Consider the following 9,653-nt stretch of genomic DNA (forward strand, 5'->3'; position numbering starts at 1 on the left):
TAAGAAATGTTTTTAAGAATCTTGTTGTTAAAGCCCAGAGGATCAGAGCTAGAAGTTAGTTTAACATTATTCAGGAGGGATTTAATTCCTTCGTCATTAATAACTATTTGGGGCATAGAAACCTCAAGAAATTGATCTAGGCTGGGAGCTGTAGCGATGTCTTCTAAAGTAAATACGGATGAGAATGCTGAAAGAAACATCTGAGCACATTCGGATGCAGGAATTGGAGTGTTATTCTAGTCAGTAAGGATAATGTCATCAGAGCTGCGGGGATTAATAACGCGCCAGAATCTTCGTGGGTTATTGGTGATGATTGTTGGCAAAACATTGCTGAAGAATTCCCTGCGGGTTTTTTTTTAGTAATACTAGTAGTTCGTAGTAGTAGTAATAATAGTAGTTCGATGCGCTTTGGCTTGTCTGTACAGACGTTTTTTCTTATTATTAGCTCTACGAAGCCTGAGATCAAACCAGGGTACACTTGGGTAGCACTTTATCGATATAAGAGGAATGCACGTATGATGAGGTTAGTCAGTGTAGTTTTGAACAACATCCAGTTCTCCTCAACAGAATGAGAGGACCAATCAGAAAGGTATTGCACTGAGAAGGTGGTTAATTCGGAGTTCATTTTGTGAAAGTTAGCCCTGTTGTAGCATCTTATCTTTTTTGGAACAGTTTTCCTTTCGCTGAACGATAGTTTATGTGCCCGGTGATAATGTCGTGATCGGAAAGGCCTTCATGATGAATGACATCTGAACAAATATTTGGGTCACTGGCTAGGAAGAGCTCCAGAATGTTTGAGGAATGCACCGATGACCGAGTAGGTTGAGAGATAATTTGACATACCGAAAAGTCGAGACACGTCTGTATGAAGGCATGGGCTTCTTTGTCACTAGGAGGGGCAGACAACATATCCCACCTGATGTTAGGAAAATTAAAGTCACCGAGAATGAGCAAAGTAGAATTCGGGAAACGAGCACACACTTCACCTAATAGGCGATGCAATTCCTCAGCAAAACCGTCACACATGTCAGGAGGACGGTAAAACACTCCAATTATAAGGTTAGCAATGCCGCATTTAAAAAAACAAACACACATTCAATGAAAGAGGTGACTATTACAGGTATAGCTACAATTTCCTTCTTAACTGCAATGAGGACACCGCCTCCTCTCCGGAACTTCCTATCGCAACGAAAAATATTAAAGCAGGATTCACTCAGCAGACCACTTCTGTCTGGAATAGCATCGTGCAACCATGTTTCCGTTAAGGCAACAATCGAGGCAGAATTAGAGTCAATGAAGGAAGAAAGAGCAGCGGCTTTAGGAACAACGCTTCTGATGTTAGTGTAAAGAAAAGTGAACTTAACTGAATGCTCGGAACAGGGTGGAAACGAAGATGAAAGAAGGGGAGTTGAAGGACCGCTTAAACGACTTCATGTACTTGTGGAACGGGAGATACAAACTGCACAGCTGGTGTTGTGATCCCACTGATATACATCTTTATTGATGTGAAGTTTGTCAAACACAAGCTTAGTTTTGTCCCCCTCTTTCTTTACTTCTTTACAAAAATTCAAGAAGTTCCTGCGCTTTTCGCGAACGGCAGCAGAATAATCACGAGAAACACTAAAGCCCGAATCTTTTGACTTGTGCCCATTTTCTGAGAACGTTTTCAATTTCTTTACTGCTGTTAAATTTAGCGATGATGGGCCGCGTCTTATCTGAGGAATGACGCCCTAGGCAATGAGCACGCTGAATTTAACCAACAGTGATTTCGAGTTCACGACTGCAGAAATCAGTCACGAGCTGTTCAGAAGTTTCCCAAGATTCAGATTTATCAGTACCCTTGATGCCATAGAATAGCAAATTAGACCGCCGGGAATTGTTTTCAAGATAATCAATTTTTTGCTCCAATTTGGACAAATTACCGTTACCGTCGCTTGGAGGCTGCTGCGAAGAAAGAGACACAACCTTTGCTTCAAGATCATGAACGCGTTTGCTCAGTTGATCTATATCAGTTTTTAAGCTGATATGAATGAGAAGAACCTTATTTACAGCCTCAAGAATACTGGTGTTATTGGTCTCAAGACGTTGAACGGCATCAAAGACGGAATCCAGCTTTTCTTCCTGGGCCTTCGTCATCGGCGGCCCAGGATTAGCTTCTACGTCGCCGCCGAGCAAGAGCAGGCGCCAAAGATACAAGTGCGCACGAGTTCGCTTCAGACAATTTGGTACAGTGGGAGGCCACGGCACCATCACAGGGCAAACGTTATTGTCGCGATAACAGTTGGTTTTCAAATAACTAACCTGTGAAAACATTGGACATTGAAGCGGATGCACAAAAGTGGTGTCTTGGCTCAAGGTGTCCGCGGGAAGACTGCGCTTTGAAGAGGGTGGTCAGCTGATGCCGTCGCCAGTTGCCTGACGACAAGCCAGGACTAGTCCAAAATTGGCGGTGGGTGGCCGGTTGAAAAGCTGCAATTGCTTGATGACGCTTCAGTGCAGGATGTGATGTCGGAGTGCCAACCGTCGAAGCACAGATCGCCCGGTACGGGCAGCGGGACGGACAGCAGCTGGTGCAGCAACAGCAGCAGGAACATCTGTGAAAACATTGGACGTTGAAGCGGATGCACAAAAGTGGTGTCGTGACTACAAATTGGAGGAATGGCAAGCGCTGCCTGTGTTTTTGTGTGTGTTTTCGTGTTCACTCGACGGTAACATTATCCTACCTAAAAAGAAGAAAAAATTATTGGAAGTAGTAAGGACAAATCTGAATGCACACCCATCAGGTTTCTGACTCAACTGTATGCAGTTGGTTTCAAATGCCAGTCACTTTGGTCAGGATTCGCATCGTTATTTCATTACTATTCTTACTTTCAATTTGTACCTTGTGCAGCAGCCAACGCAAGCTGTCTCAGCCACACTGAAAAACTTTTTTTATCTTTTTATCAGCAGCTAGGGCTACAATCATTTTTTTCTAATTGGGCATGTTTTATTCAGCTTACCTAACTATTTAAAGTACGAAAACTGGTTCATTTTTCGGGAGGTAATTTTTCTCAAAAATGTTAAATCTGCTAGTTGCGCTAGCATTGATAAGTAACTACTGGAATGCTGAACTGAAGAAAGGGTTGGCATCCGTTTACTACAAAGTTTTCATGCCATGGTAATGGTTTTAACAGTTTGGCTACTGTGAGCCAGGATAAAAAGTGCTATATTCTAACAAAACCACGAGTATCCAGGGCAGACCGCACATTGGTGCATTTCACTTCGTGTGGGGCCCCTCCACCCTCTGAATTGAATTGGCTGCACCTAATGATACAAAGAGAAAACAAGAGCCCTCAGATTCCCCCGTCCTTTCTACTTGAACACAGAGCAGCAAGATAATTTTGAAACAGATGTCTGTCCGCTTTATGTGTGGCAAGCAAAGCTGCCAGCATGTGGCTTTTCCCAGAACTAGGGAACAACTTCCTGGGAGATTGAAATGTTTGAATCGTCATTTTGTCTTTTTTCTGAAAATCCATTTATAACAATTACTGGTTATAGCAGTAACATTTCCTTGGCACTGTAATATTTTGTGGGCTCTACTGTACTAAACTGGCATGAAACCAAGCAGGACGAAGACATCAACATTGCACCAATTTTGTGAGGAGGGCAGAAAAGCTCAAAACTGCTGAAGTTTGATTGTCTGCATGGTTAAAGAGGAGAAGCACATTCTCCATACAAAACAGATGGGGAAGATGACTGCTAACCAACATGGTTCCTCTTGTGGAAAGTAACCTTTGTGCATATGCAGAATCTGTTATGGAAAAGGAGGAAATTAATGTTGTATGCAAAAAGGCATGGGATAGGTGACCAGCTAAGGACAGCAGTGATCTTCACGGCCTTGAATCTATGTGTGCACCTTTATCACATTGCTCACATGGCCAGCTGCTCTGTGTCAACATGGAGTGCCTGCAAGACCATGGGGGGGATCGTCGAATAAGCTAACGCCTCTTCATTCATAATGTTCTGGACTCAGGATGCCCACTGTTTTTTTGTGCTACATGCAGTAAAGATAACTGACTTTTCCCAGGGGTGAAGTTATCTGTAATTTTGAGTGTCATATTCTGTGTGTGAGGCACACAGCCAAGAAAATGATTCAACAAAAATGACCCGTGTTGGGAAGAAAAAAAAAGGCACCACAGCTTTATTTAGCAGTGTATTCCTGGAATTCTTGGAGCAGCTTTATCTGCAGCCCAGGTCGAGTGGCCTCTGGTACTGTTTTCGTCATTTTGCCTAATAATAATCCGAAATGTTCATAATAGTCAAAATTTTCGCTTCCATTAAGGGCCTCAGTAAACTTGCCCAGGTTTGCTACTATTGCCTCATTGGCCCGGTAGGCCTTTCTTTTATGCCGTTTGGCCTGCGCAAGCGCTGTTTGTGACAGTGGAGCCTCAGCTGCCGGCAAGTCTTCATGTGCAGCAGGAGATGTATCAGCTGGTGATTCCTGTGAGCATGGATCATCTAGCACCCATTCTTCGAACTGTGAAAGTCCATCGTTGTCAATGAGTGCTGAGCTCAAGCACTTCACAGGGCTCAGACACTCCGATGGCCTGGGACGCACTGCTTGGCTCCTGCGCTGTCCTAGAGCACTGCACTGTCCTAGAGCACTGTGACGAGACGAAATGCACCGCTGGACCCCAGCACACAACTTGACGCTGGCTGGCCTGTTTTTGGTGACTTATAGTTAAAGTCCTGCATATATTAGAACAGCAACCATATACCAAAATGAACACACCCCTCAAATTTCTGGGCTTATTTTTAAAAAAGAAGTGAACGTTACAAGTGTAAATACGGTATATAGCACATAAAGTTCTCTGCAGCAAGAGTGGGCGAAGTGACTGCAATGCTGCAACAATGCTAAAACGAATGCTGCTTTTTTCACAGGTTTTCATCGCTTCCACTGCTGCCACAGGTCCCCCTTCGTGGTCCAGGATGCGTTGTGGATTCCAGAGCAACGGAAACAAGAATGATCTTGCCCATGCCTGGACAGCCATGGTCCGACCACGACCAGACTACTCAATGTCGTCATGGACTATCCAATCTTGCTCTCACCATCAGTAACTCTAATATTGTTATCACAGAAAATTACTGAATCCTGGCGTGACTCGCTGCTTCGGGCTCTGTTGTCGGATATATAGCAGCTTGCGCAGTGCCATTTCTGTTGTTGTTGCTGCCCATTAGTTTGCTTGTTCAATTCCTACTTTTGTTTTTTTCACCGTTATGCCGTTACATTTACTTTGCCTTCCTTTCGTTATGTAGGCCTAAACAAACAATATGTATTCTTTCCATCCTGCAGTAATGCCTTCGGGCCCTGCAGGTATTGTAAATAAATAACTTGCATTTGTTCCCTGGCCCACTGTGCTCTCTCCCAATCTCAATGTCACAGCTTTCAGCCATGGACAGAAATCGTGAAGCATGCATTCAGTGTGAATTGGGAAGTTGCTGTGGAAGTGTAGTACAGCAGATGTCTTACAAGCATTTCTCGGTGAAGGTACTGAACGTAGTAGGAGGAAAATAGAAGCTTAGAGCAGCCTTTACTGAGTGGAATCCTTCAGCAGGCACTAAAAGAGCAGTTAGTCATGGCCTGACATCAATCAATCATTTTTTATTCAAGACATTAATACAAAACTATTGTCTTGGGGGTAAAATAATGTCCAAAAGTATGAGGATGATTGCTGAGAAAAGGCCCAGGACTCCATCAGCATCACAGATGAGCTTGAAAGGAAGCCTAGACCAAAAAACAACCTTGCTTGAGCCTTTTCACAGGTAAGAGTTTCTTTTGCAATAAAAGGTACATTTTTTGATGTGTAGGAAATGTCGCTTTGTTGGGCCATTGAGTTCACAAGTCCGTGCAAAAATATCAAAGGCCTTGAGAGTCACTGAATACCCTTGATTTTCATCTTTGCAAAACAGCATGCAGTCCTCTATTATTTTTATTTACAAAGCTCACTGCGTTGTCCTCAAATTCGCTCAGATTTGTGCAGGATGGCAGTTCTACCCAAAATCCACTACTATCACTGACTAAACATGGGACTTGCTGCGGATGTATACACTTCTAGAAAATCCTTCACACCAAACTCTTCAACTCGTGGGAAGCAAAGATTTGTACTTTTCATATGAGTGTTGACCACATTTTTGTTTGTAGCCATTATCAGCACTTCCATACGACATACATTGAAGTTGCTTAGGGCGCAAAAATGTTTTCGAAGCTCACAAGAAACAAAAAAAAGAGTATTGTGATAGAAGCACCGGATTTATAAAAGTAAAATGCCGCCAAGAATATTGCGCGGAGCGTAGTTTTAGAACTCGCGATAATGTACAAAAATTCACGCTTATAACGCGATCAAAAGTTTTTCAAGCCAGTTATATAAGTCGAGGGCTCTGAAAAAAAAACGAAGCGGCGTGCAACAACACCGAAGCAATGGCTAAAGGTCGATATCATTTGAGCGGCAAAACTTCGTGAATGCACGTGATATCAGCAGCAAGATAGCCTTCGACCGGCGAGCCAGCCACGGCGGCCGTGGTCATCGCCGCTGTACCCGTTCGTCCTCTTTCCTTTCTCTACTCTGCTCAATTCGCACTGCATTCTTTTTCGTAGTGACTCTGTATCGCTTTCTTTCTGCGGCACCCCCCCCCCCCTCCCCCTTTGCCAGTGCACACAGCCCCCGCCGAGAAAGCCCAAGCATACTGAGGGGTCGACCTTCCCTAACTTCGCTCCAATATTTTATGCTGCAGACAACAGCTTGAGCGTTCTGAGATGCTTGCAGCCGTGTTTGCACGAATTGCATGCAAGTGCCTCTCGTTGGACCGTGCTCACTTCATGCAAGCTTCAATCGTCATAATGGCACAACAATACACTACACACTATATGCATCGCTTTCTAGAATAGCTCGTTATGGAAACCAAAATTATCAGTGAACACACCTTCTACCGTGCATGGTGTCCTTCACGAAGTGCAGCAATTCAAAATGTTGCCACGCCACATCGTTGTCAGCCACTTCTTCGGCCCCGGCGCCACTTTTCTTCGCGTCCATCGCCGCTTGATATATCCGGCGAAATTTGTCCCGCAGCGATTTCCACCGCTTTTGCGCTAGATCGGAACCCTCTGCACGATTGAAACAAGCGTTTTTGAGCACATTTCACTTAATCAGTGCTCGTCACAAGCAAGATATCAGCTTACCTTTGCTTGGTAGGCTTGGCAGAACCTCCGCTGCCGCTTCCAGCGACAAACCTGCCTTTAAAGCTTGTTTTTGTGGCTTTTATGGCTCGCCTGCCAGAGCGACGGCCGCCTTTACACTGCGGCGATCAAACTTTCGTTGATTATTTTGTTTTACGACATGGCGCGAACAGCCTCGGCACCAAGCAAAAATGTAAACAGCAAGTGAAGAGCGCGCCAAAATCCGCACCGGATATCCCGAGAACCGCGTCGTCCCATTGGTGTATGTCTGCCTCAAGTACGCCAATGAGAGATGTGACGGTGAGCAGCTTCCGGCGCTTGCGCGAGCGCTGGCACAGATATATATAGCTGTGAAAGATCTCGGCGCCTCGCCTAGGTTCGTTGGCGTCTCCAACAGTGCGCATGCGCAAACCGGTTCCGGCGTACGCCAAGAGCACCGACGCTGAGCGCGTGCACCCAGGCAGTGTCGTTGCAGTTAGGGCTTAAGATTGAATTGAATTTTATTTATTTCCCCCAGAACAACTGGAAGGATTTCCAGGCAAAAAGCTGCTTTCGCAGCTTGACTGGGCCCGGAAAACCATTATATAGCAGTGGCTTTGACATATAAGGTGATGGAAATAAACATAAGCTACAACAAAAGCAGGACAGAAGTACACACTATAGAATACAATTGTCTGGTTAAAACAATAGCTTTTAGGCTCGTCTAGTGCTAAATGATGCGTAATCAAGAAATACGCATGTAATAGAATCACAAAGCATCCGTTTCACGTAACTTAAACCAAGGATTTAAAAAAGCGATAAACCGCAGCCCGCTGAAACTAACGACACATTGTTCGGCATCATGTGGCGCTCCTCAGCACATTTTTTAATTACGCTTAATTAGTTTAGTAACTAAGATGAATTATGCAAAATATTCATTTAAGTGCCAGGACCGTTACGTTAGGTTGTAGAGGTTTATAAACAACCGATCCCGTTTATTGCAGCATCGTATCTCCTACGGTGTCCTTTTTTCCGGCATTTAAATAAAGCCTGCGAATTATGAAAAAGTACCACGTGACTACGCTCGTGCGCTACCAAATTGCAGCACTCCCAGCGGCGTTTCGAGCAAACGGAGCCTGCCCGCTGACCGTGGCGAAGTGAACGGCCGCCGTTCTTAGCAGCGGCTTGATAGTGCGTCAGCACTTTCTGCAGCACTTTCGGCGCACAAGCTTTCCGCCGCACAAGCTTGTCGCTTTTGTCCTAGACGACAATGCCCTTTCTCTCGCCCGCAGTCGGGAAGGGATCCGCAGCAGCTGCAGCGACGATTGGTTTGGTTTGGTTTATTGGGGTTTAACGTCCCGAAGCGACTGAGGCTATGAGGGACGCCGTAGTGAAGGGCTCCGGAAATTTCGACCACCTGGGGTTCTTTTACGTGCACTGACATCGCACAGCACACGGGCCTCTAGAATTTCGCCTTCATCGAAATTCAGCCGCCGCGGCCGGGATCGAACCCGCGTCTTTCGGGTCAGCAGCCGAGCGCCGTAACCACTGAGCCACCGCGGCGGGGCGCTGCAGCGACGATGGCCATATCTTGCTCTGGGGTCGTCTTGCGTTTTAAACACCTAGCCGCGTCTCCAATGCGGCCTTCATCACGAAAGGCCTAAATAATCCTATAAACTCTTGCCTTCCTCACTCCAACTATCTCCCTTTGAGATTTCTCCGCGGTCGCCAGTGCTACAGTACGCAGCCGCGTTTCTTCCGGGATGCGTGGGGGCATTCTTCTTGCTCCTAGACAGCTAGTGGGACAATTTCGACTGGGAGACTGCAGTTTATACAAAACCGTAGCTGCGTTGTCACCGAATGTGCCAGCGTAATGAATTTTGCGGCTAGCTAAAAACTAGCGACGTGCCGTTATCGACCTTTATCAAAGATTTGGCCACTCTGTAGTTCTCTGCTCCTTTTCGTTCCCATGACGCCGCTGTCACCGACCGGGGGCGAGGCGAAGAACGCGGCCGGGGTTGTGTAGCGATGATGGGAAGAGCCAGCAGACGATACTCGCTGTGTACGAAAACTTGTGAGCACGCGGTTATTCTCGCTGGCTTCACCGCTCCGTTCAGCGATAAGGCGCTGTCAAGCAGTTTGGTCGACGCTCGCGCGGTACTGTTAAAGAATTGTCCGAGTTACATAAAAGAGCTGATCACGTGGGCGCTGATTACATTAGCCGCGCTTGATCGACCCACATCATAGTGGCTCATTAGAGTTCCTGGTGGCTGAAGGGTGTAGCTTTGTTAAAAAAGATAGCAACGATGTTTCCTAGTATCCTCCTTGTTCGTGCCTTACAGCTATATTTCACAGCGCTTGGACTCGCGTTCGTGTGTACGTGTGAACGCTCGTCGGCGAACAAACACCAATTCTGAGCTGTGTGCCAACTATCTTGCGTGATACTTCCCCGTTCTGTATC

General features: G+C 45.8%; 1 protein-coding gene across 1 annotated transcript in view; it reads left to right on the forward strand.

Annotated features, from left to right (window-relative positions):
* LOC149333768 (uncharacterized) overlaps window positions 1–5,431 on the forward strand; it is a 135,424-nt gene extending 129,993 nt beyond the window's left edge. The window contains exon 3 of the transcript XR_016285323.1: window positions 4,921–5,431. The gene's annotated coding sequence lies outside the window, so the exon portion shown is untranslated. The remainder of the gene's footprint in view (window positions 1–4,920) is intronic.
* The last annotated feature ends 4,222 nt before the right edge of the window (window positions 5,432–9,653 follow it).

The sequence above is a fragment of the Amblyomma mixtum genome, chromosome 8 (assembly GCF_055824585.1).
Source record: "Amblyomma mixtum isolate Tamu chromosome 8, ASM5582458v1, whole genome shotgun sequence".
Lineage (NCBI taxonomy): Eukaryota > Metazoa > Arthropoda > Arachnida > Ixodida > Ixodidae > Amblyomma > Amblyomma mixtum.